General features: G+C 42.8%; 1 protein-coding gene across 8 annotated transcripts in view; it reads left to right on the forward strand.

Annotated features, from left to right (window-relative positions):
* The first annotated feature begins 4,316 nt into the window (after nucleotides 1-4,316).
* Nucleotides 4,317-22,787, forward strand: part of LOC133385083 (uncharacterized) — an 80,870-nt gene continuing 62,399 nt past the window's right edge. For 2 of the 8 annotated variants that reach the window (XM_061627364.1, XM_061627372.1), the window contains exons 1-3: nucleotides 4,317-4,612; nucleotides 6,084-6,189; nucleotides 20,255-20,384. The gene's annotated coding sequence lies outside the window, so the exon portion shown is untranslated. The other 6 variants (XM_061627371.1, XM_061627367.1, XM_061627366.1 and 3 more) reach the window with 6 other exon arrangements.

A 22,787-nucleotide genomic window follows, 5' to 3' on the forward strand; every position in this document is an offset into this window, starting at 1 on the left:
CTAGATGGTATCAAATGGCCTGAGTCAGTATAAGGCAGATTTCTTTGATCCTAAGAGTGGAAAGAGACCCAGTGGCCACCATGACTCCAAAATTTATTTATGTATTTTATTTACAACATATACCACTTTATTGTAAAAAAACTCAAAGCAGTTTACAGAAGGAATTGAAACAATAAAATTATTGGCAAAAACAGTTAAAGACAGGTATTTGAAAACATTCAAAATAATAAAACCAACTAAGTTAAAAACAGATAAAAAACGTAATAGCTTCTACATGCCTAGATAGGCTTGCCTAAACAAAAATGTTTTCAGCTAGTGCTGAAAAGAGTACAATGAAGGTGTCTGTCTAATGTTAAAAGGCAAGGAGTTCCAAAGTGTAGGTGCTGCTGCTTGCCACACTAAAGGACTGACTTCTTACAAGAGCAGAACAAGTACTATGGCATCTGTAACATGGAAAGCACACCTTGAACTTGGCCTGGTAGCAAATCAGCAACTAGTGCAAATTTCAGAGCAGAAGTATTATGTGCTGATGGGGTCTCACTCATGTCAGCAATCATGCCACACAGGGCTGGTTCTAAAGGGCGGCCAGGTGGGGCACTGGCCTGAGGGCCCCTGGAGCTACAGGGGTCCCCTCAGCTGCCCCTTCTGCGATCCGTGGCACCAGTCACGGATCGCAGGGCAGGAGCTTCTGCCTGCCTGTCATTCCTTCGCCGTCTCCTGTCTTTTAGCATTGCCCTTAATGAAGATGGTGGCCGCAGTTTCCCTAAGGTACTGAAGCCTCTGCCGCCATCTTAGTTGATGGCAGAGATGCGTGCACGTAGCATGCATGTTTGCCATCAACAAAGATGGTGGTGGAGGCTTCATTCCCTTAGGGACACCACGGCCGCCATCTTCATTAAGGGTAATGGTAAAAGACAGGAGACAGGTAGGTGGGGGGGCTGCACATGTGCACATGCGCATACACGCTGGGGCCCAGGGCAAGCTGATGCCCAAGGGCCCCAGCATGCCTGGAGCCAGCCCTGATGCCACAGCATTCTGCACTAACTGCAGCCCCCAGTTCAGGTTGTGCTGCATGGGGATTTCTGTGACCTTGGCTTACTGGCTTCCAGGATTTTTTTAGTTTTGTTTTTTGGCTAGGAATCCTGACTGGTTGTGGGATGCTGAGTTTTCTGACTTACTCACAGGAACCTTGTTGTGGTTGGTATGGTATTGCATTTAGGGAATCATCACTGTCTTTTGTTTTTATTTTCTATTTGCATTTCATTTACCTCTGACCTCACTCCATTACATCCATAAAAGCAATAACAGTGGTTCCATGTGCTCAGCTCAACCCCCTTAAACCGACTGATGATGCACCTTGTTGCTTGCATGATGGTTTATTTCTTGCCTAATAGTGGACATTCCAGGCAGGGGGTTGCCAACCCTGCTTGAATACTGATATTTTTGCAGAGGATCCCTAGTCCAGTCTTACCAACAGCACAATTAAAACCATATTTACTCAGAAGTAAGTCTTATTGAGTTCTATGGGGCTTAGTCACTTAGTGTGTTTAGAATTGCAGGTTTCAAGGGCATCCATCTTTACTCCTGAGTGCTCCTGTCTAACATCTCCACGACACTTGGCTCCTTTTGTCCTACAGTGGCCTTCTCTGACTGGCCGGGCCTGAGGGCATTTAAACCCTTGTTGTCAGAAGCAAGTAGGCTAGATTATATATTCCCTACCCAGGTTCCCTCTTTTAGCTAAGATTTCTTTCTTAATTTCCAGTCAGAGAAATGCTTTTGTTTGAATTGTATGCTCCAGGCAACTATGCCTGATGCATAATATATCATGCTTAATGACATCACTAGGGCCCGCCCCTGACATCTCAGGTTTTCAGATGCCTCTGACTTGGCAACCCTAGTCTGGGCCAAGGCAGAGTGAAATAGAAAGGAATAACAAAGGATAGAAGAAGAGAAGACAAAGTGGTGTATTGTTCAGGTTCCTATATTTCTGTCCTCACTCACTTTCCAACCCGTTTGGTTCCACAAGAAGAGTTTATTATAGCTTTCTGCTTTCACGCACCTGGTCTGGTTATTCCCCACCCTTCCTTGAAAGGACAGGTATGCTCTGCCATTTACTCCACATCCAATGTCATCTATTCATTTCACGTAGTAAATCATGCTCCTCATGTTTCAAAGGGTTTTTGTTGTTGTTTGCAACTGAAACAAAATAAAAGACACAAAAGCACAACTTGGCTGGCATTGTTGAGTTGCAGCCAAAATGAAACAAAGCAAAATATCACCTATTTATCCAGATATTGCTAGCTAAACAAGAAATGGTAATTGCATTTATTATTACTCTATTTTTTACCAATCAATGAGAGAGAGAGAGAGTCAATTAAATAAATCATTTTTAAGAGGGACAAGTTGTAGTTTCTCCCCTTAAGGTATAGTATGTATACGTATAGATAACAAGTAATGAGACAGTCCTCCCACATGCTGTATGGAATAGCCAGGGAAACAGAGATTTATCCATGTCTTTATACCTACCAATGAAGGAACTGGAGCACCTGAATTGAAAATATAATCACATAAAAAGTTAGATATAGAGAATAATAAAATCAGACAAAAACATAGGTTTAAAAGCTTGAAATTGAATGAAGTAATAGAGGCTTTCAGTGGACTATACTTTCTCCCATTGTTAAAAATGGGATTGGAAACTAAAGTGCTACAATCTGGTGGTCTATCTACAATGTAGGTCACTTTTTAAATATCTTTTAAATCGTTCCAAGGGGGACCTGTAACTAAATGCAAGAAACATGGAGTGCCCCTGTTCTAGCCACTCACTCACACAGCCCTCCACAATACTCCATTCTATTTTCATCCAATGGACAGCATTTTGTGCATTCTGAGCACTCAGTCTTCAGTGGACTGTTTTGGAGGTTTCCCTCTTTTAAGTTTTTCCTTAAACGTTATTTTGTACATCTGCAAATGTTAGGGCTTCCAGGAGCCTGCTGATACCTCCCTGTTTGTGTATAGACAATGTTTTGGTTACATAAGGAGTGTCACTTGACTTTGGACTTAAGCAAAGGCATTTGAAGAACAGAACTGGAATTAGAATCTTTTGATCAATTCCCAATCCATTCTGCTGCATGGCACCTGTGCGACTCTTATCCTCCTTGATGTGATCACCTCATTAACGGAAAGTCCATTGTCCCTATTACAACTAGCTGCGGTATTCAACTTTTCAGTTTTATATTTTCTTCACTGTGATGACTCTAAAGAAATGCTAGGAGCAAGGAAGACAGGGGTAAGCAGGCATAAGAAGGCTAGACAACAGTTTGAGTAGAAGCTGCCCTACTATGGAATAAAATTTGGGTGCCCTAAGAGGTGGCAGAATGGGAAGGAGACTGCCCCAAGGAATAAAATCCACCAGGTACTGATCTTGCAGAGTTCCCATTCAATTCAATGGGTTGTCAGAGAAAATTTTTCTGGTGGATTGCACCCAGTTAATTAGTGAGGTTGCATTTGTTTTTCCATCTCAAAACCCAAATCATATTGGTTACCTTGCCATTTCTGTTTTGATGCTCAGTAACTAATTTCTGTTCAGATGTATAGTTTATGTGCATCATTGATGCAATAGAGTAAGTTATTACTGCCTGTGAGTGTTAAAAATAAATTTGAAGTTCCTTACCCATCTAACATAATTTAATCTGGTCTCTTGGAGTGGTAGAGAATAAAGCTTTGGACACAGAGTGAAAAGGGGGAAGCAGTCAAACCCAATCTGTTAATCTGTTTGGGTAAGGCTACGGAGAAACATAAGACTCTGTCAACTCAGTTAACAAAGAAGAACAAATAAAATATATGGACCAGTCACAGAATGATGATGTGCCAAGAATTCAAAAAATAATTTAAGACAGGATACAGATTCATAATATACAAATTTTCTGTCATTGCATTGTAAACTGCCCTGGGACCATGTGAAGGGTGATTGAAAAGCCTAATTAATAAATAATGTACAGCAGGATTTCTGTGGAATTTGAATAACAGTTTCTAAAATCTATTTGCACGCATGATGGCTGTGCAACATCGTCCATATATAAGTTCATACATGCCGAAACGGTTTTTCTTAGTATTTTATTTTATGTTTTTGCATGGTGGCCTTATGAGGGTGATAAACATTCAGTAAGAGTTCCTTCTGAATAATCTCTACAGAAGCATCTCTGGTGTTGTTCGTGTGAAGGTAACCTGATGAAAATTCTTCCATTTAGGCGGAAGTCGCTGGTTTTCGAGCAGTGAAGCGGTTTTGTGAAAAACCACTGAAGCTAGAATTGGTTTGGCCCCTGGCCATCCCAAGGGAGGCTCCGACTGCGCTGCCACAGCAGGTGAACAAGCTGCCGCGGCCTTTTCTTCCAACCGGGGACGGGCTGAGCCATGACGCTTTCCAGAAAGCCGCCCGCCTAAGCGGGAAGGAAAACAAGCCACAACCTGTTTTTGTCCTTCAGTAAAGCGCACAGTGCTAGTCCCTTGGTCTTTCCTCCTCCCTTAGGCGTCGCGCTGCCTGCGCCGCAAATGCTCTGTGGGGCGGCAGAGCCTCAAAAGAAGGCGGGAGAGGCGAGGGAGATCAGAGAGTGAGGTGAGTCTCGGCGGGAGGAAAGCCTTAGCATCCTCCCCGAGTAAAAAGGCGGGAGAGGGAAAGGCGGTGGAGAAACTGATAGAACAACCCTGTGCTTTTTTACTCGGAAGTAAGTGGGTGATTTCAGTGGGGCTTACTCCTATGTAAATGGCCAGGGTATCGTAGCCTCAGGCTTTCCAAGCTCTGCCACGCTAGCTAATTTGTGCGTTGATCTCAGTCGCGGCAAGACAAATGGTGGGGGGAGGGAATCCAGTGAAAGGAAACCCTCCCCCCCATTAGAAAGATGCAGCTTCCCGGGAGGAGGGGGAGAAGCAGGTAGATGACACCCCCTGCTATCCTTGTGTCAGCATTCATGGCGCAGGAAATTATGGGAAGGCAGCGGAGCTGAGGTTTTAATGCCACATCAGACGTAGAAGCTCTTAGGTGTGGTAGGGTAGCAGCAATAATGAGTTGGAATTTTCATAATTTTACGATGATTTATTTTGGGCTTCATATCTGGTTATATAGAGCCCCCCCCTTTACAGGTTGTGTTTGATATAATCATTATAATGAAAGGCTTTTTGAGTCAGTTGAGCAGATTATCCACAAGGTGGCTCCTTGCATTTTGTAGCCTAGCAAATTAAAAACAATGTTGCTTGCAGAATTGTCAGCAACATTAAATCCCACTTGCTGACATAATAACTATGTGCCTTAAAGGATTGATGATTAAAGTGGGTGTTTTTTTCTAACTGAGCGTTAAAGCTTTAGTGTGGCTGCTGGGTTTTCCTCTGAGGGTTGTGGGGTTACATGTAGGTCAGGTTTATTTTGTCCAAAATCATTTTGGGTGGTGGTGGGGAGGAATACAGGGTATTTCTTTGCTAATGCTAAAAGCCTCTAAGCCACAATAGAGTAACTGGAGTTACTGAATCTTTAAAGGGGATCATAGATATAGTGAGCATAGCAGAAACCTGGTAGAATGGAGGGTGGGATACCATCATCTTTGTATACTATCCCTGTAGCAGGGTTCTTTAACTTCTTTAAGCCTGAGGCCTGCATTCAGGGTTGGCCAACCTTCTGAGGGCTGCATGCCATTGGTGGTTGTGGCCAGAGCAAAAGTGTGTGTGGTCAAATAGGGCCATCACAGACTCATTCTCCTGCACACACACACCCCACATGTAGCAAACACACCACACAGATTTCCTCTTAAGGAGTGGATTTGAGGAGAAAAAAAATCCACCCAGCCCAGCACCCCCTCTAGCACAGAGAGCATCTTTTCTCCAATCTCAAGGACCTGAACTGGAAGGATAGCCAGTAAACTGGGGTGGGGGCTGAATGGCTATCAGCAGTGGCTTACTGTGCCTAATCTGGGTTGCAGATTCACCATGCCTATTCTATAAGAAGGACAAGGGAGTGTGTCTAGGGGTGAGGTCAAACAAACTAGAAATCTCAGTTTTCATTAATTTTGTTTACAGTATTTTATCTTGCTTTTCAGATCATTATTATCTCCCAAAGCAATTCACATCAATTAAAAAAGAAACAGGCACTGCTATCAGGCTTACAAAGCAACACAAGAGACGTGGAGGGCAAAAGGAGAGGAGGTATGTTAGTTCCTTAAGGCCAGAACAAAGAAATGAGCAGGTGCTCATATCCAGTTGGCATCAGGCTGATTTTTCCTTGCTGGCATTCTTGTTTGAGTACCAGTTGGTAGCTCTTTTTCCTTTTGCAGGCGGGTGGAAACAGTGTGTCCTTTCCCATGGTTCTGCACAAGAGAGTGACCAAAACGACCAAGGGGCTGGAGCAGGTCCTCTGTGAGGAAAGATTATAATATTTTGGCCTTTTTAGCTTAGAAATAATGATAGAGGTTTATAAATTATGCATGGTGTGTAGAACCTCTCATAATTCTAGATTCTGGGATCATCCAATGAAACTGAATGGTGGAACATACAAGACAGACAAAAGGAAGTGCTTCACATAGCTAAACTATGGTATTTATCACTGCCACTAGATAAAGTGATGGCCAACAATTTGGATGACTTTAAGAGAGGAGTATACAAATTCATGAAGGATATGGATATCAGTGGCTACTAGCCATGATGGAAATGTACCACCTCTATTATCAGAGGCAATAGTTTAGTTAGTGTTAGGAGACTCCTATTCCCCTGACAGAGCTCCAGTGGCCAGAGTGGTTTAACAGTCAGCCCCTCTGATTGAAGCTCTGTGAGGCTAGCAGTTCTCAGCACCCTTCACCAACTACACTTCCCAGGATCCTTTGGGAGAAGCTATGACTGTCCAAAGTGAAATAAAGGTCTGGTGTGGATGTGGCCAGGAACAGCTTTGGTTTAAATTTGGGTGGGAGGCTACATGTGCCTGCTGTAGAATAAAAAGGTGGGGGAAACGCTGAAAAAGAATGATACCAGTCACAGTGTTTTGCTTTTGGAAAGGAAAGGGGATTCCCCTCTGCCGAGTGCCCACCTATCCAATCTCCCCCTCCCTGCCCTCCTCCTCCCTTCCCTGCCCCTCCCCCAGGTCAGTTTCATCTATCCTAAGCATGATTGCACAGGAGTAAATTCCACCGACCTCAAAACATGCAAAATCAAACCTGCCCTCCCCTCCTCTTCCCTTCTATCCCCTCCCTCTTGCCCCTTCCTTCACCCCTCCCTTCCCCATGCCCTTCCAATCCCCTCCTTCCCCCTTTCCCCCCTCCTCTCTGCCCTCCCCCTCCTCCTCCCCCATGGTCAGTTTTACCTATCCTAGGACTATGACCTGGGAGAACAGGGTTCAAATCCCCTCACAGCCATGAAGCTCACTGGGTGACCTTGGGCCAGTCAAAGCCTCTCAGCCTCAGAGGAAAGCAATGGTAAACCACCTCTGAATACCACATACCATGAAAACCCTATTCATAGTTGGAATCGACTTGAAGGCAGTCCATTTCATTTTCAAGCATGATTGCACGGGAGTAAATCCCATTGAACTCAATAAGCATGCAAATGATCAAACCTGCCTCCCTTCCTTCCCCCTCCCATAACCTCCCTTTTTCCCTTTCCCAACCCCCTTCCTTCCCTCCCCTTCCAATCCCCTTCTTCCTCCTCCCCTCCATCTGCTCCCCTCTCTCCCCTTCTTCCTTCCCTCTACTTTCCCCTCCCCCTGCCCCATGGTCGGTATCCTAGCCATGATTGCACAGGAGTAAATCACACTGAACTCAATAAGCATGCGAATGATCAGACCTGCCTTTCCTCTCCTTCCCTCTTCCTTCTTCCTCTTCCCCTGCCCTCTCCATGGTCTCCCTCCCTCCCCATGGTCAGTTTTACCTCTCCTAAGCATGATTGCATGGGAGTAAATCCCACTGAACTCAATAAACATGCAAATGATCAAACCTACCCTCCTCCTCCCCCTCCTGCCTGCTCCCCTCCCCCTCCTCTCCTCCCCATCCCCTGTGGGTCAGTTTCACCTATCCGGTTAATGCACCCAGAATAGAAATAGAGCATAACTGCAATTTGAAACACAAAAGGCTGTCTTCACCATCATATGACATTGACCAATAAAAAGCCTTTGAAATTAATAAAAATAAATTTGACACAGATTTCTAGGTTGAATAATGAGAGAAATATAATTTGCCAGATTAGATTCTCTGTAGAAACAGTAGTAACACAGAAAAGAAACCAAGTAAGATGAACACCAGCAAACATGCAAAAATGTAATTCTCCATCTTTGGAGATGGCAGGTGTTGCCACCTCTCACCATATGCTCAGAGACACGTTACCAAATTCTTCCAAGCTACACAGGAAGTGGTTTGGACTGTGAAAGACCAACCCAAATTGTGTTTGCATTTTGACAAATTGTAGGGCAGTCCAATATCTCTGAGAGGAGGTCAGGTCTCCTGCTCCCCGGTACATTCACTATAGCTGCCCAATTCCCCTGCTTTTAAATGTTTGATAGAAATATCTGTTGGCTATAGGTACATTCTTAAACTGCAAGGTTTTTTGCCTATTAGTGAAGAACTTCATAGTTTTCTAGATGATTGTCAAGTGCTCTGTGCCATGGGACCGCAAACTGCACTGGAGAACATTAAAAATTTTAGGATGCTTTTTTTCTAATATTTTTACTAGACAAGAAAAACAAACGAAGAAAATAAACATTCAAGGGCATCGTGACCTTCTGTTTAACCATTCCAAAGGAATAAGAATTCTGTATACTGTTTAAAGGGAAAGTTCTTCCAATTACTTCACAACAATGATCTAATTTCTCTCTCACACACAGATAGAGTGGATACATCTGTAAAGTATATAGTGGTTTCTGGAAAATGAGCATCTTAAACCTCAGCACATTTTCATATCCCATTAAATAGGTTCTCTTGTTAAATTTTCATTAAGCCAATCTATAATCCACTTTCATTCATATTTTTAATGAATAAACCATAAAAAGAAATATAAATATGCTTAGTCAGCTGCTTTAGGTACTGTAACTAGGGATAATGACTTTGTTTGCTGCAGGATTTTAAAATATATGCCCAAATGAAACCTAAGCCCCCAAATTCAGATTTATCTTTTTCTCTGTGAATTCTTCCTCAATGCATGTGCTGCTTTGTTGGAGAAGTTTTCATTGTGTAAATATTAATTGATGAGTTGAATAATTTACTGAACATATGGTAAGCCTATGGCCATGCTGAGAATTAGCTGATCCATTGCACTGTTCGATATGTGCTGCATATGAAATTGAGCTGTCAGATATTGTTTAATTAACCTTCACTTGCTTTCGCCCCTTCCAAACATATTTATCACCTAGGCCTTTGGTTCTGACATAGTTTTGTCACCTCCTGACTTCATTTGAATTTTGTTTTCATTCTCTTATGCCATGCGTCATTGCAGATAGATGAGCCAGGTTCTCCTGGTGCACCCTTTCAGATTACACAGAAGTCTTTGAAAGGCAGAATGGAAAGAAAGCTAATTCTCAGCTATATTTGAGGTGTTTATTGCATATTAATATCTGCCCCTTTTAGATAATGATGATGTTGAATAATACATATACCTGAATTCCATCTCCTGATAATAGGAAAATACCAGATCTGCAGAATATTTAATTTTGAATGGAGAAAAGAGAACACACACATTTCATACTATTTTTCTTGTTCTTCACAAACTTCTCATTAAAGGTTTCAACATGTTAATTTTGATCTGAGAATTTTAAAAAAATCTTCCATTTTAATCTCTTCATTTTCTGCAAACTTACAGTGCAATCCTATACATATCTACTCAGAGGTAAGTCCCATGGAGTGTAATGGGACTTTCTTAAATTTGTACGGGATTGCAGTGTACCTTAACCCCACCCCCAAATTTGAATGTTTCTTTTTTATAGCTTATCAAATATCAAGGAAGAGGAGATTTACTACCAATGAGTTTGAATATTCAAGAACATCTTTAATTCCCCAAAACTGAGGATACACTTTCATAAATCCTAAACATCCAAAAAGGGGAACAGACTCTTTATGCAGTACTCTCCAAAGGTTGAAAGCAAAATTTCTAATGTGGCTAATAGAGAGCTAACTACTCATAAAATAATTAGTTTTTCATAAAGTGCATAAAGTATGATGGTTACAAATTGTAAGCTAGAACCATAGCTAACCTTTGGCTGATCCAGAACTGGGTGATTTGATTAATATCTGCTTGAAATGAATAAAAATAATTTGCATTATAAGTAACCTTGCAGTAGGTATAGCTGAGAATTACCTCCTTTCCATTCTGCCCTACAGAAAAAGGCACCAGAATCAAAAAGTAATGACATTTGGTTGCAAAGGAAGAATGGGGATCATGCATTGAGTGCTCTCCTGATTCTTTTTCTCAATCCATGGCTTGAAGTTTTCTGCGCAAAGCGTCATATATGACAGCAATCTGACATGAAGAAATTAAAGAGGTGAAGCTATTCATGGCATGGCTATATCAGCGGTGGGAAAAACTTCCAGCCTAAGCTTCTGCTTGTATATTTACAACTGAGTCCTACTTAAAGGATTTACTCCTAAGTGCATAGGACTACACTGGCTTATTTTTTTAATATCAGGCTACTGCTAAATTTACTGGAGCAGAGCCAGTTAACAAAATTGGCAATCCTGCTGTTGCCATGTAGTCTAGAAAGTTGCTTCAGTTTGTACACTTTCAGGGACAAGTAGGGTAAATTTCTCAGGGCTAGGTACCTCCATGGACCACTACTCAGTTCTTAGTCACAATGTCTGTAGCATCCACTCTGAAGTAACCAATACTGTATGCATATATGTTATACTTGAGTACAGAATACAAATTTATCTCCTAAGAAGTGGTCCTGAGATTTTTGATAATTTGTCTCTAGACAAAGAAGCTCCTTGAAATTGTCAAGGGTTCTACTTAATTTGCTCCCTAAAAAGCTATGGCTAGCTCCATAGGACTACTTCCCTTTACAATGCTTTGCTGGGCTGAGCAGTGTAGACTAGACAACAGTGTTTCCCAAATATTTTTCCCCATGGACCACTTGAAAATTGCTGATGGTCTTCATGGAACCACTTTATGGTTTTTCTCCTTGTTGTAGCAACCGTAATGTGCCGTGCTAGATGCTGTATAATTTTTAATTACATTTTGTTGCATCTTTTATTTCCTAAATTACATTACAATTTGCATTCCGTAGAATTCAAATTGTAATACAATAAAATACAACAAAAGCTATAAAAATGCAATTAAAAAGTCATATAAATATTTAATGTGACATAAAATACAATAAAAGCTATAAAAATACAATTAAAAAGTAATATGAATATGTAATACAGACATGTCATGGACCACCTGAGTGAAGCTTGGGGACCACTGGTGGTCCACTGACCCCTGCTATACAGGATCCAGCATGGAGCTCAGCTGGTAGATGTGCTCAAAATATTAATCTGAGGAGCTCCTGGTCAAGAGTCTGTGATCTAAAGACTTAGGTTAGCTGCCAACCTTTTTTGGCCAGTGCGCACATTTGGAATTCTGAGTGTTGCAAATCAAGAGGAAGGGATGGGAAGGAAATCTGGCTGAGCTTAGGATCTGACAGCACTGGTAAAATGTAGTTTAAAAAAAACACACCCACCCTGGTCTAGAAACAAGAGGAGGAGACCTCCTTGCATAGTGATGCTTTGTGATTGGCTGTACAGAAAGGTGATGGGTTAGCCCATGGGATTGAGAAAAACAATTCCAAGGCCTCTAAGGTAAGCAGAAATTTAATAATGGGGGGCAGGAGAAAGTGTCTTGGCTATGGCTTTGTGGTCTTTAGAGGGAATTTGGGGGGACAGAGTTTGGCAGAACAGTGCATCAGTCATGCTATTTGAGAAACTGCCACTTAGACATTTAACTTTAAACATGCTAATAAGTGTAACAAAGAATCAAAATCCACAATTAACTTAGGTTCCTTATTTTCTGCAGTGGGCTCTATAACCTTATGTAGTTAACTTTGTTTTGTTTTTTCCCATAACTCAGCCAGAAGCATTGTTAAATTGTTTGTGATAAATAGCTCCAGATGCTTTCAAATTAAAAGGACATTTTAGTTAAGGCTCTTTGGGGAGCAGTAAAAAAGAACTACATTTTACTTATTTGTCCTGTCACTACTACTTCCAGATGGCCTCATCAACATCTGCTGCAATTGAGACATTTCATCACAATAAAGATTAAATAGATGTGTTGAATGGTCATTCAATGAGGTTCAAAACTGTCTGCATTTCTGACAAATTCAGTGTGAAATCCAGAAAATGTGATAGTTCAAATGGCTTAATGTGCCACAATTTATCCATTTTTTTCACATAATTAATTTTCTTGTGCAAAACTGCTATTCAGCGGCACAGTTGTGGCAATCATGTTATCTTTCACAAGCTGAGGAAAGAAAACAAATATGGCAGTTTCCGTGTTAACATGGTGCTGGTTATTTGATTGTCTGAATGCTTATGTTGAGGAGTTTATCAGATGGAAGCTTCTGTCCATGATTCATAGAATCATAGAATAGTAGAGTTGGAAGGGGCCTATAAGGCCATCAAGTCCAACCGCCTGCTCAATGCAGGAATCCAAATCAAAGCATTCCCGACAGATGGCTGTCCAGCTGTCTCTTGAATGCCTCCAGTGTCGGCGAGCCCACTACCTCTCTAGGTAATTGGTTCCATTGCCATATGGCTCTAACAGTTAGGAAGTTTTTCCTGATGTTCAGTTGAAATCTGGCTTCCTGCAACTTGAGCCCATTATTCCGTGTCCTGCACTCTGGGACCAGAGCCGGTGCTGGCGTGTTCGGTGCCCCCCTGCAAATTATAAATCGGCGCCCTTACCTTTTATAATTTTTTTTGTTCATTTTTCAATTCATATGTTATAAAAATGTAACAAGGCAAATAAGGACAAATAAGAAAATCATTATGGAGTAGGAAAATGTTTTGTGTGAATAGTAAAATAACGTAAAAAGAAAATGACCTTTTTGTATTGCCTTTATTTAGCAAAAAGATACATAGCTACATGAATTTAGCCGTACATGCTTTCATGTTTGCGAACTTATGAATCTTCATTCATTGGCAAACTTATGAATTAGTTCACTAATGTTTAATTGGGAACACACATCATATTCACACCCTTTCCTATTGAGAACCAATGGGTTTCTCCATATTTTGTCCTTACAGTAGCCTCTTGTCCAGAATATAGGTTGCGCATCAGGACAAACAGATGCTGTGGCACCCCTGTTTCTTTTAAAGCATTCCATAGTTTTTTGTGATCTACACAGTCAAAGGCTTTGCTGTAATTTATAAGGCCCAGGGTGACTTTCTTCTGAAATTCTTTGGTCCATTCCATTTTCCAATGTATGTTTGCGATATGATCTCTGATACCTCTTCCCATTCTGAGTCCAGCTTGGACATCTGGCATTTGTCGCTCCATATATGGTAAGAGCGTTTGTTGTAGAATCTGGAGCATTACTTTACTTGCATGGGCTATTAAGGCAATACTTCAATAATTACTGCATTCCCTGGGATCCCCTTTCTTTGGAATTGGGATGTATATTGAGTGCTTCCAGTCTGTGGACCATTGTTTAGTTTTCTATATTTGTTGACAATTTTTTGTCAAAATTTGGACAGATTCAGACTCAGTAACTTGTAGCAACTCTATTGGTATGCCATCTATTCCTGGTGATTTGTTTCTTCCAAGTATTTTAAGAGCAGCTTTAAACTCACATTCTAAAATTTCTGGTTCTTCATCGTACGGTTCCTCTGTGAGTGAATCTGTCATCCTTGCATCTCTTTTATAGAGTTCTTCAGTGTATTGCTTCCATCTTCCTTTTATTTTATCTTGGTCGGTCAGTGTGTTCCCTTGTTGATTGTTCAACATCCCTACTCTTGGTTTAAATTTCCCTTTCATTTCTCTAATCTTTTGGAATAGGGCTCTTGTTCTTCCCTTTTTGTTGTCCTCTTCTATTTCTGTACAGTAATATTGTAATAGTATAATAATATTAAATTTATTAGTCGCCCATCTGGCTGGATGTCCAGCCACTCTGGGCGACGTACAAGATAAAAACAATACATTAAAACATTAACATTTAAAACCATAACAATAAAAACCTAACCCACCCCAAAAGCCTGCCTGAAGAGCCAGGTCTTCAAGGCCCGGCGGAAGCTCATCATAGAAGGGGCATGTATATGTATATGTAATAGTAATGTAATGTAATGTAATAGTAATGTAATGTAATAGTAATGTAATGTAATGTGTTGTATTGTATACATATACATATTGTATTGTATAGTAATGTATTGTAATAGTTCTCTTTGTCCCTATGTACTAGTCACTGTATTGTTGCATTTAGGGTTCTGACTGTGTTTCTATCTCCTTTTGCTTTTGCTTTCCTTCTCTCTTTAACCATTTTAAGAGTTTCTGCAGTCATCCATTGAGGTTTTCTCTCTTTTTAACGAGAGGTATTGTCTTTTTGCATTCTTCCCTGATGATGTCTCTGACTTCACTCCGTAGTTCTTCTGGTTCTCTGTCAACTAAGTTTAAAGCCTCAAATCTGTTCTTTATTTGATTGTTATATTCTTCTGGGATGTTATTTAAATTGTATTTTGGCATTATGATTGCTTTGTTCTTCTTCTTTAGCTGTACTCTGATGTTTGATATGACCAGTTCATGATCTGTACCACAGTCTGCTCCTGGTCTTGTTTTTGCAGAAAGTATGGAACTTCTCCATCTTCTGCTCCCAATTATATAATCAATTTGATTCCCATATTGACCATTTGGTGTTCACATGTACGGTTGTCTTTTTGGTTGATCAAAAAGGTGTTTGCAGGAAACAAATTATTGGCTTCACAGAACTCAATAAATGTTTCTCCTGCCTCATTTCTATCTCCTAAGCCCCATTTTCCCACAATTTCTAATTCTTGTCTACTTTTCCTTTCCAGTCCCCCATGATTATCAGCACATCTTGTTTTGGTGTGTGATCAATTTCTTCCTGTACTTCTGCATAAAATCTCTCCAATTCCTCTTCTTCTGTGTTATGCTGTTGGAGCATAGACTTGGATGATGGTTATGTCGACAGGTTTTCTGTTAAACCTATTAATGGGGGCGGGGAGGCAAATAAACTACAGGTACTTGTCTACCACCACCATCCGCCTTCTGCTGCTTGTAGTAGCTTCAGGTGGGTGGGAGCAATTTAAGTCAGCAAAGCCACACATAGAGAGAACATAAGAACCGAGCCCTGTTGGATCAGGCCAGTGGCCCATCTAATCCAGCATCCTGTTTTCACAGTGGCCAACCAGATTCCCATAGGAAGCCCACAAGCAGGACCCGAGTTCAACAGCACTCTCCCCTCCTGCTATTTCCAGCAACTCTATTCAGAAGCATACTGCCTCTGGCCATGGAGGCAGAACATAGCCACCATGGCAAGTAGCCATAAGTAGCCTTATCCTCCATGTATTTGTCTAATCCTCTTTTAAAGCCATCCAAGTTGGTGGCCATCACTGCCTCCTGTGGGAGTAAATGCCATAGTTTAACTATGCTCTGTGTGTAGAAATACTTTCTTTTTTCTGTCCTAAACAGGAGTGTAGTTGTCCAGGGTCTCAGGGAGTCTTAGACCCCTTATTTTGGGGGGAGCAGGCTCCTAGCAGGGTCCCTGTGTCTCCAGCATCCTATGAGCCAATCAACTTGAAAGTGGAATGTGTTAGCCAGTGAGAAGAGTCTTCTAAAATGCTTCCTTGCCCTTTACTGCTGATTGGAGCCAATCAGTGAAAGGTGGTAAGTCAGCCACTGAGAACACTCTTCTCAGTAGCTAACACTCTTTCTTGCTTATTGGCTCCTAGGAACTTCTGTTGTTGTGGGAGAAGGTGTTAACAAGGATGTCACTCTCAACCCAGCAGCAAAAAAAAAGGGGGGGAGCGTGATTGTGACTAACATGAAGAGACCCCACACCTTTGAATATGCCACTACACTACTGGTCCTGAATCTTCCAACATTCAGCTTCTTTGGATGTCCACAAGTTCTAGTTTTATGAGAGAGGCAGAAAAACTTCCCCTTCTCTATGCCATGCATAATTTTATACATGTCTATCATGTCACCTCTTACTGACCTTTTCTTTGAACTAAAAAGCCCCCAATGCTGCAACCTTTCCTCACAGGGGAGTCCCTCCGTCCCCTTGATTGTTTTGGTTGTCCTTATCTGAACCTTTTCCAACTCAATACCCTGCCCCCAATATCCCCAAGGTACAGGTCTCTTCCCTCCCCCCCATAACCTTCCCGATCCCTTCTCTCCTGATGTCGCCTCCATCCCTGCCTACACGCAAAGCACAAACCGGCCAGCAAGTAGCCTCTGCCAAGTGAGAAACACAGAGAGACCCGCACGCCCCAAGGCTGCAGACGGCTGCTGAGGGGATGCTTTGCTAGGGCTGGGATGAGGTGCCTCTGCCATTCCGCTCCCCGTCTGATTCGCCTTCAGCAGACCCCGGAGGAGGCGAAGCTGATGTCAGGAGCTGCCGGAGGGGGCTGGCGGAGCTAGAGTGACCGAGCGGAGAGGCAGAAGCGAGGGAGGGAGCGTGAGAAGAACGTTTTTCCAGGCTTTTAAAAAAATTTCCAGGCTTAGGGGCGCCTCTGGCACCCCGCAAGCGTTGCACCCTCCTGCCACGCTTACCTTGCTTACTGTGTTATGCTGGCCCTGTCTGGGACGATCGATAAGAGATCCCGGCCTTCCTCTGTGTGGCAACCTTCTATGTACTTGAAGAGTGCAATCATATCTCCCCTCAGTCTTCTCTTCTCCAGGCTAAACATGCCCAGTTCTTTCAGTCTCTCCTCATAGGGCTTTGTTTCCAGTCCCCTGATCCTCCTTGTTGCCCTCCTCTGAACCTGTTCCAGTTTGTCTGCATCCTTCTTGAAGTGCAGAGACCAGAACTGGACACAGTACTCAAGATGAGGCCTAGGCAGTGCTGAATAGAGGGGAACTAATACTTCACACGGTTTGCAAACTATACTTCTGTTAATGTAGCCTAATATAGCATTTGCCTTTTTTGCAGCCACATCACACTGTTGGCTCATATTCAGCTTGTGATCAACGACAATTCCAAGATCCTTCTCACATGTTGTATTGCTGAGCCAAGTATCCCCCATCTTGTAACTGTGCATTTGGTTTCTTTTTCCTAAGTGCAGAACTTTGCATTTATCCCTGTTGAATTTCATTTTGTTGTTTTCAGCCCAATGCTCCAGCCTATCAAGGTCCCTTTGAATTTGGTTTCTGTCGTCCATGGTATTAGCTTTGCCCCCCCCCCAATTTTGTATCATCTGCAAATTTGATAAGCATGCTCTGTACCTTCTCATCCAAGTACCCCACTCGTTACTTCCCCCCAGTTTGAGAAGGAACCATTGATAAGCACTCTGAGTATAATTCTGAAGCCAACTGTGGATCCACCTGATAGTTGTTCCATCCAGCCCACATTTAGCTAGCTTGCTAATCAGAATATCATGGGGCACTTTGGCAAAAGTTTTGCTGAAGTCGAGGTATATTATGTCCACAGCATTCCCACAGTCTACAAGGGAGGTTACCTGGTCAAAAAATGAGATAAGATTAGTTTGGCAGGATTTGTTCTTCATAAATCCATGTTGGCTCCTAGTAATCACTGCATTGTTTTCAAGATGCTTACAGATTGACTGCTTTATAATCTGCTCCAGAGTTTTTCCAGGGATTGATGTTAGGCTGACTCGTCTGTAGTTCCTCGGTTCCTCTTTTTTGTCTTTTTTGAAGATAGGGACAACATTAGCTGTCCTCCAGTCACCCGGCACTTCACCAGTCCTCCATGATTTCGCAAAGATAATAGACAGCTGTTCTGAGAGTTCTTCAGCCAGTTCCTTCAATACTCTAGGATGCAGTTTATTGGGCTCTGCTGATTCCTGGACTGTTTGTCTATCAATCTTAAGCTCTGATCCTGCCCCTTCTACTTCATGTTTCCTGGGAGAGTCAGACACCCTTTTTTGGGAGAAGACTGAGCCAAAGTATGAATTGAGCACTTTTCTTTGTCCTCAGTTATCATTTTGCCATCCTCATTGAGTAGCTGTGCCACCATTTATTTTCTCTGTCCTTTACTATGGACGTACCTGAATTAAGCTTTTTTGTTGCTTTTAGCATCCCTTGTTAACCTCAGCTCATTCTCAACTTTAGCCTTCCTGACACCATCCCTGCAATTCCGTGTTACCTGCCTGTGCTCTTCTTTTGTGTCCTTGCCTTCTTTCCACTTCTTGTAAGTGTCTTTTTCTATTTTCAGGTCATCTCTAAGCTTCTTGTGAAGCCACATTGGCTTCTTCTGCTGTTTCCCCCCCCTTTTTCCTTGTTGGAATTGCTTGTCACTGTGCTTTCAGAATTTACTTTTTTAGAAACTCCCACCCATCTTGGATTCCTTTTCTCATTAGGGTCGCTTGCCATGGAACTGTACTTACAATTGTTCTGAGTTTATTAAAATCAGCTTTCCTGAAGTCCAGGGTGAGTGTATGGCTACTCTCAGCTTTTCCTTCTGTTAAAATCAAGAATTCATGGTGTGGTCCCTTTCCCCAGAGTTCCCGTAACTGCCACTTCATCTACCAAATCATCTCTATTGGTTAGAATCAAGTCCAGGATAGCGGATCCTCTGGTTGCTTCCTCCACTTTCTGTAGGAGAAAGTTATCTCCAACACAAGTCAGAAATTTCTTGGAGGGGCCATGTTTGGCAGAATTTGTCTCCAAACAGATATTGGGATAATTGAAGTTCTCCATTACTACTACATCATGCCTCCTCGAAACATTGGCAATTTGCTATTCAAAAGTTACATTCTCGTCTTCTCCTTGATTGGGTGGTCGGTAGTAGACTCCAAGCACCACATTCCTTTTATTACTTGCCCCATTAATTTTAATCCAGATACTCTTGGTGGAGCTACCAAGCTCATCTTCCTGTATTTCTGTGCAGAGATATATATTTTTAACATATAGCACAACTCCACCTCCCTTTTTTATTCCTTCTATTCTTTTTGAACAAGTTATATCCTTCAGTTGCTGTATTCCAGTCATGAGAGTCATCCCACCAAGTTTGTTATACCTATCAAGTCGTAATTACCCTCCCGTATTAAGAGTTCAAGTTCATCCTGCTTGTTTCCCATGCTCTGCACATGAAGAGAAAGGGATACCTGTTGGTGGGCTTGATGAGTGATGGCAACTTTTCCGTCACATCTCTAACCCGTCCTTCTGGTAGACAGCATACCTGGCAAGTCCACGGATCTTCTCGGCATACATGGGTTTTGGTCCCACGCAGTAGGGAGTCTCCCACTACTAGTGCTCTTCCCTTCTTGTTGTGGGGTGTGGTTTCATTGCCCCTGCTTGATTGAGCGTCTCTTGCTCGTTGTCGCACAGGGTCTCCTGTAATTCCTCCACCACAGGCTGTCCTCCAGTCTCATCCTTGAGTGGTTGAAAGCGGTTCCATAGATCCACTGGTGACGAGTGTTTTCTAGCTCTTCTGCTCCTAATTCAATTATACAATCCTAAGTGTGTTTATTTGGAAACAAGCCCCATTGAATCCATTGGGATTTATTTCTTAGTAAACATGTTTAGGATAGGGCTGCAAGTGCCTCATCCTACAAATCTTTGTAAGCTTTCTAAGAAAATAGCTATGTGATGCACACATTGCACATTCCTTTACTTTGTAACTTAATACATGAAACTCCCAAATATCTAATGAGTCACTTATTTTCCCCCCCCCTTATTTTTCCTTCCTGACATTGACACCTCTTTTCTTTCTAACTTTAAGGCTTGATTTGCTTGTTCTTGTACTCTCAGTCACTCCCATCTTTGGGGACTTCAACAGTAATCCTTCTGATTTCTCATCTGCTCACTTTCTCCCTCAGGCCACCTCTTTTCACATCTGCCATTCCCTATTCAGGTCATGCTTCCTCTAATAACTTCACTCTGACTTCTTTCTTAAGCCACCTCTTCCATTCTGTATATTAGTAGCACTGCTGAAAACCTTAACAATTTTATGAAAAAGATTGACAGAGCTAGTAGGATTACCTTATATTCCACTCTCACTTTCCCTCTGTATCTGGTTAACGTATTCTCTACATCTCCAGTACCATAGTTTGGTTTGTTGCACTTCTTCTGCTCTTTATTTCGATTCACTGTTTCTTATCCTTTCCCTTTATGTTTTATGTGACTGCAGGAATTGTAAATATTTATTCGGATCCAGCAAGAGAAGTGCCTGCATAGGTCAGCAACAACCAGGTGACATAACAGCTACGTCTGGCAACAGTGTTAATGCATGCTGCCCTGGGCTCCTACTGGAAGGAAGGGTAGGATATAAATCAAATATATAAATAAATAAAATGTACAACCACATATGTTACTATTTATTTATTTATTATTTAATTTGTATCCCGCCCTTCTTCCCAGCAGAAGCCCAGGGCGGCAAACAAAGTGCTAAAAACACCTTAAAACATCATAAAAACAGATCTTAAAATACATTAAAACCAAACAGCGTTAAAAACATTTAAAAAAATAACTTTAAAAAAGGGTTAAAACATGATTAAAAAACATATTAAGCAATTCTAACACAGATGCAGCCTGGGATAGGTCTCAACCTAAAAGGCTTGTTGAAAGAGGAAAGTCTTCAAAAGGCGCTGAAAAGATAGCAGAGATGACGCCTGCCTAATATTCAAAAGGAAGGAATTCCACAGGGTAGGTGCTGCCACACTAAAGGTCCGTTTCCTATATTGTGCAGAATGAACCTCCTGATAAGATGGTATCTGCAGGAGGCCCTCACCTGCAGAGCGCAGTGATTGACTGGGTATATAAGGGGTAAGACAGTCTTTCAGGTATCCTGGTCCCAAGCTGTATAGGGCTTTGTACACCAAAACTAGAACCTTGAACTTGGACTGGTAGCAAATGGGCAGCCAGTGCAATTCTTTCAGCAGTGGGGTGACATGTTGGCGATCCCCTGCCCCAGTGAGTAGTCTCACCGCCGCATTTTGCACCAGCTGCAGCTTCTGGACCAACCTCAAGGGCAGCCCCACAGAGTACATTACAGTAATCTGGCCTGGAGGTTACCAGTGCGTGGACAACAGTGGTCAGGCTATCCCAGTCCAGAAACGGCTGCAGCTGTTTCACCAGCTGATGCTGGTAAAAGGCACTCCTAGCCACGGAGGTCACCTGGGCCTCTAGCGACAAAGATGGATCCAAGACTACCCCCAGGCTACAGACCTGATCTTTCAGAGGGAGTATGACCCCGTCCAAAACAGGCAACTGACCAATTATCTCAACTCGGGAACCACCAACCCACAGCTCTTCCATCTTGCTAGGATTCAGACTCAGTTTATTGGCCCTCATCCAGCCCACCACCAAGTCCAGACAGCGATCCAGGGTTTGCACAGCCTCTCCCGATTCAGATGTTATGGAGAAATAGAGCTGGGTATCATCAGCATACTGCTGACACCTCGCGCCAAAGCTCCTGATGATTGCTCCCAAGAGCTTCATGTAGATGTTAAAACAGCATGGGGGACAAGATGGTACCCTGCGGCACCCCACAGCACAGCTGCCAGGGGGCCGAAAGACAGTCACCCAATGCTATTCTCTGAGAACGACCCTGGACATAGGATCAGAACCACTGTAAAATAGTGCCTCCAATGCCCATCTCACCAAGTCGGCCTAGAAGGATACCATGGTCGATGGTATCAAAAGCCGCTGAGAGATCAAGTAAGAATAACAGGGTCGCACTCTCCCTGTCCTTCTCTCTTCATCCATCAGGGCGACCAAGGCCAATTCAGTCCCATAACCAGGCCTGAACCCAGAATGGAATGGGTCAAGATAATCTGTTTCATCCAAGAGTACTTGCAGTTGCTGCGCCACAACCCTCTCAATAACCTTCCCTGAAAAGGGGGTATTTGCAACCGGTCGGTAGTTGTCACAAACTGATGGGTCCAGGCTGGGCTTTTTCAGGAGTGGTCGGATCACCGCGTCTTTCAAGGCAGCTGGAAACACTCCCTCTCGCAGTGATGCATTGACCACACCCTGGATCCACTCGTTCAGACCCCCTCAGCAAGCTTTAATAAGCCAAGAAGGGCAATAAGAGGACACGTTGCTGGCCACATCATCGCAAGCACCTTGTCCACGTCATCAGGCCGCATCAACTGAAACCGTTCCCAAGAAGTTGCAGCAGACGTTGCACTGGACACCTCACTGGGGACTACAATTAGATGTGGATGGGACATCAAGACTGCTACGGAGGCAAGCAACTTTACCCTCAAAGTGCTTTGCAAACAATTCACTGTGTGCCTCTGAAGGGTCTAAGACACCATTTCCTGGAGTTGATGTCAACAGACCCCTGACAATACGGAAAAGCTCCACTGGGCAGCTACTTGAGGATGCGATGGAGTCAGAGAAGTGGGCCTTCTTTGCCGCCCTCACCGCCACACAGTAGGCATGGTTATGATGTTTTACTTGTGTCCGATCAGCCTCACAGCATGTATTTTGCCACTTGCGCTCTAGCTGTCATCCAGCCTGTTTCATTGCCCTTAGCTCACTGGTGTACCAAGGTGCAGTGCCGGAGAGGGCGCTCGGGGGCAACCGTGTCGAGAGCCTGATGCACCTCGCTGTTCCACAGTGTGACAAGGGCTTCAACAGGGTCACCTGCTCTATCTACTGGGAACTTCCCCAGGGCATTCAGGAATCTAGTGGATTCCATTAGGCTCTGGGCGCGG

This window comes from Rhineura floridana, chromosome 5, assembly GCF_030035675.1.
Source record: "Rhineura floridana isolate rRhiFlo1 chromosome 5, rRhiFlo1.hap2, whole genome shotgun sequence".
NCBI classification, from domain to species: Eukaryota; Metazoa; Chordata; class Lepidosauria; order Squamata; family Rhineuridae; genus Rhineura; species Rhineura floridana.